The sequence below is a fragment of the Neomonachus schauinslandi genome, chromosome 12 (assembly GCF_002201575.2).
Source record: "Neomonachus schauinslandi chromosome 12, ASM220157v2, whole genome shotgun sequence".
Taxonomy (NCBI): Eukaryota; Metazoa; Chordata; class Mammalia; order Carnivora; family Phocidae; genus Neomonachus; species Neomonachus schauinslandi.
Genome location: NC_058414.1, coordinates 72,117,897 through 72,123,174, shown reverse-complemented (window position 1 = coordinate 72,123,174; position 5,278 = coordinate 72,117,897). Strand labels below are relative to the sequence as shown.

Here is a 5,278-nt window from a genome sequence, read left to right as displayed (position 1 = left end):
TTAAGGGATAATTTCAAAAATGTTTTCCTTCTAACTGCATAATCCATTACTCTTACAGACCTGTGGAGTTTGGAGGACAATGCATAGAGCCTCCGTGATCCTGGATAATTGGGGTTTTTTAACCCTTAACACCTGGCCTAAGATCACCTTTGTACTGATTTCTTTTAATAAAGACAGGGTTTCCCTCTCTTTTTAGCTAAAAAATGTAATCTGTAGCAATTTGCAGGATATCCTGAGCCCTAACCCTCTCCCCAAACCCCACCCCAGTCTATTTGGCTAAAACAGGTATTTGTTTATTAAACAGTTAATATTTCCCAGACATCATCACAAGCCTTCTTTGTCTTATTTCATTTAATCCTCAGTTAACTTGACGAATTAGAGAGTATTGTTATCCTCATATAAGAGAGTATACTGAAGAATGGAGATGTTAAGTAACTCTCCCAAGGTCACAGAGCTCTCCGCAGAAGCAGGATTTAAACCCAGGGAAGATGGCTCTAAATACCATATCCTTAACTGATATTCGACATTGCCTCTCAAATGACTGATGTCTGTGTTTAAAATGGCAAGCCAGTTTGACTTTTTTAATTCCACAGAATTAATTTTGAGATTCACTGTTTTGGCATTGTGAAAGCATTATAAAATCGGACTTAATTAGATTAAGTTCTATAACTTTTAATATTGGGGGTTATTCTGTATTTTAGTTGGCACATACAAAAGCAAGGTAAAATAATTAAACTTACTCTAATTTGGATGGATTGCATTTCAGAAATGGAAATATGTCATTTTTTCTCTTAAAATATAGCTCTAATTTCTTTTGATATAGTAATTTTTTATGTTATTTGCAAAAAGGAGGTAATATATGTTCATATATAGTCCACGTTTTTCTTATTTCAATGTCTAATTTAATCTGAGAGTCAGTTGACCTTTTGTTTTTTGCTGAGCCTTTCAGAATGTTTCAAGAGCAGTGACTTTTCCTGTGATGTGGACACCTGTCTGTTACATGGAACAGGGCTGTGATCTCCAACTCATCTTCTAATTTGCTAGTTTGCAAGTGGGAATAGTTGCTTGTAAAACTAGTAAACCCTGTTTTCCCCCCCACATTTGATCATTTTTTTGTGGGTTAACTAAAGCCAATATATAATCTTAGAATGAAAAAGGAAATGTTTAAGAATTTCTTTGGCTAGGTTTTGTTTTCTGGCAAGAGGAGGGTGTGTGACTTTAATTGCCTCCAGTATGGATCTGTCAACAGAACCCTTGAAGTATTACTGTAGGAAATTATTGGGCTAGTAAATCATTTTAATTAGTAGTAAGCTTAAAATCGTCCTGATTTTCTCTGCTTCCAGATGTTCAAGGAGTGTGGGAATAGAAGGAGGGATATGAGATGTGGCCAGTCAGGTAAACACAGGCTGGTGTTTTAATTTTATAAAAGTGAAGGACTGCATTGCCTGCTTGTGTTCTTTTCCCTCATATACGTCCCTTAAAACTATAGAAGTGAGAGATGAGCTCTAGTTGGCAACCGGAGTAGTTGATGTGCAGGATAAATGGAACTGGAACAGAAGAGATTACAAGATCAGCGCATAGAGAAAAATGTATCTGGCTGAGTCAATGATAGAAATGACTTAGGAGTTTGGCTTTCCTTGCTTCAAGCTGTAGTACTTAGACCTAAGTAGTTACAAAGGAGGTGTGTTTTATAATTATGCTGTTATTTAGGGAGAAAAATTTTCTCCTCTTTCCTTCAATGAGATTTTTTTTTTTAAAGATTTTATTTATTTATTTGACAGAGAGAGACATAGCGAGAGCAGGAACACAAGCAGGGGGAGTGGGAGAGGGAGAAGCAGGCTTCCCGCAGAGCAGGGAGCCCGATGTGGGGCTCGATCCCAGGACCCTGGGACCATGACCTGAGCCGAAGGCAGACGCCTAACGACTGAGCCACCCAGGCGCCCTTCAATGAGATATTTTAATGATTTACATTTATTCACTCAAAAGATATTTTACCTGTGTGCACATAAGTACCAGGTACTGTTCTAGGATTGGGGATACATCAATAAATAGACGAGATAAAAACCCCTGTCTGCAGGGAACTTTCATCCTAGTGGTTAGAGATAGAAAACAAATAAAACAAATAGGAGAAATGAAAGTAAGACAAGGAGCATAGGAAGGATTGGAGAAGGATTGACGTTTTAAGTTTTAAGCAGTGGGGAAGGTCTCACTGGGAGATTGACATTTGATCAAAGATCTGAAGGAGATGAAGGAACACACACACATCCAGGAAACGAGTGTTCCATGAAGAAGCAACAGCCTTGAGGGCCATGACACAGGATGGGGTATGACTGGTGTGTGTAGGGGATAGAGAGAAAACCAATGAGACAAGGGGGGGAGTGATGATAGTAAGTGAAGTGGGGGAGGTGGTGGTTTGAAACTATATAGACCCGTAGCAGCATGCTGTTCTTATAACTGAGTCACTGGTTTTCCATTTCCCTTTTAGAAGCGCTAATGTCATGCCCCTCTTATCTCAAACAGAATTGGAGATCATCATGCCTGGAACAGGCAGCACAGCTTCTTATTTTGGTTCTAGAAGCAGGAATCTCAATATTGGGTAATGAATGCAGCAAAAGTTTTTTTTGTTGTCACAGATACTGTGTTAGAGAAGGACTGCCTTGTCGATCTGTTCAGCATGTTACTGCATTTGTTGCTCAAGTCCCTAAACAACATTCGCAGATTGGCAATGGTGTATGAATTTATATTTTCCTTCAGAGATTAATTTAGCTGGCAGAGTTAAAGACATTTGAGACTAATTTTGCATAATTTTTGTTTTCTTATAGTATATTGAGCAGAAATTTTCTGTGAAGCAGAGAAAAAATGTTAATAAACATATTATGTCCATGGATCTCCCATCATTGACTTACATTATATATACATGAAACACATTCTGCCCTACAGTACTGTCTTAAGATTTAGTTACTTATTTTCTTGCTTTTCTCACTCTGTATGGTTAATATTTATTATAAACTAGTTGTTCTAATATGTTACATGTATTTAACTTATTTAATATATATGTGTTATACTATGATTTTACACACCGATATTTATTTAATACATATATATTTTTTGAAATACATTCTGACTCATTATATAAATGGGTGCTTGCTGCATTAATATTTCGTCTATGATTTCTCATAATTTCCTACATGGTGCTGCCAATTTTATATTTCTTATAATGCTTGAACTTCTGATTCAGTAAATAAGAGCTCAAAACATGAAAAAATAATTAGTTCAATATATAAACAGTTCTTATGAACATACTTATATACTGTATTATGGTTCAGATAGGTGACTCATGGTTCAATGCAAAGAAATTAGATGTTTTATGGCACTACCTGCCAGTCACTTTGTGTTAAATTTATAAATTAATTGGATGATCTTGACATATCAGCTGGATGTTTGCCTATTCATTAACTGGAATAATCACATAAAAATAGTAAAACTTGAATTCTAAGTAAATGTATAAATTGGTTATAATAACAAAAGATAATAATAACACAAAACAATAGATCTTTATATATGTATAGTGCTTTATCATCCATAAGTTTTTTTCTATTGTGTTCTTAATAGAAATGATTTGTGATTGTTAAGGTTGTAGTTTTTAATCACAAACTTGTCTCTGTGGAGAATGAAACACTTAGAAACCTAGTTCTACTCAGCAATGAAGACAGTATGAAGTTGTTTATAAAAACTTAGCACATGGCTCTCTGCTCCTCCCTATTCGACAGACAGCTGCATCTTTTGGTGCAGTGCCAGCCAAGTCCCATTCACCAATGGTGAAGGTTGGAGTAGAGGGATTTGGCTGTATTAGGTGGCTGCACACCAGGGCTGCTTTTAACTTTGGCAAAGTGGATATTGTCACCATCAATGACCCCTTCATTGACCGCAACTACGTGGTCTATGTGTTCCAGTATGATTCCACCATGGCAAATTCCATGGCATGATCAAGGCTGAGAATGAGAAGTTTGTCATCAATGGAAAGCCCATGTCCATCTTCCAGGAGCAAGATCCCACCAACATCAAATGGGGTGATGCTGTTGCTGAGTATGTTGTGGAGTCTACTGGGGTCTTCACCACCATGGAGAAGGCTAGGGCTCACTTGAAGGGGGCCAAAAGGGTCATCATCTCTGCTCCTTCTGCTGAAGCCCCCATGTTTGTGATGGGTGTGAACCATGAGAAGTATGACAACTCCCTCAAGATGGTCAGCAGTGCCTCTGGCATCACCAACTGCTTGGCCCCTCTGGCCAGGGTCATCCATGACAACTTCAGCATCGTGGAGGGACTCATGACCACAGTCCATGCCATCACTGCCACCCAGAAGACCGTGGACGGCCCCTCTGGAAAGCTGTGATGTGATAGCCAAGGGACTACCCAGAACATCATCCTTGCTTCTACTGGCACTGCCAAGGCTGTAGGCAAGGTCATCCCTGAGCTGAATGGGAAGCTCACTGGCATGGCTTTCCATGTCCCCACCCCCAGTGTGTCAGTTGCAGATCTGACCTGCTGCCTAGAGAAAGCTACGAAATACGATGACATCAAGAAGGTGGTGAGGCAGGCATTGAGGGCCCCTCAAGGGCATCCTCGGCTACACTGAGGACCAGGTTGTCTCCTGAGACTTTAATGGTGACATCCACTCTTCCACCTTTGATGCTGGGGCTGGCATTGGTCTTAGTGACTACTTTGTCAAACATATTTCCTTGTATGACAGTAAGTTTGGCTACAGCAACCAGGTGGTGGACCTTATGGTCCACATGGCTTCCAAGGAGTTAGAGCCCCCTGAATCACCAGGCCCAGCAAGAGGAAGCAGCCCTTGGCTGCTGGGGAGTCCTTGCCCCAACTCATCTCCAACACACTGAGAATCTCCTGACCTCAACAGTTTCCATCCCAGACCCCCTGAAGAAGGAGAGGGGCTTGGGAAGCCCTACCTTTTCATGTCAATAAAGTATACTTAGGACTCCCCCCCCCCGCAAAAAAAAACTTAGCACATTTTGGCATTCATTTGACCATCTCCCTTTCTAACCAAAAAGCCAAAAGAAAGAATTTCCATTACTCAATGTACCCTATTTACTTCTGCTCAGTTATAGTAAACTACCTATAATTTTATTTTATTTTATTATTTTTTAAAAGATTTATTTATTTATTTATTTGAAAGAGAGAGAATGAGAGAGAGAGAGAGAGCACATGAGGCAGGGGGATGGTCAGAGGGAGAAGCAGACTCCCTGCTGAGCAGGGAGCC

General features: G+C 39.6%; 1 pseudogene; it reads left to right on the top strand.

Annotated features, from left to right (window-relative positions):
* Positions 1-3,815: 3,815 nt before the first annotated feature.
* On the top strand, positions 3,816-4,898 carry LOC110588951 (annotated as a pseudogene).
* Positions 4,899-5,278: the final 380 nt, after the last annotated feature.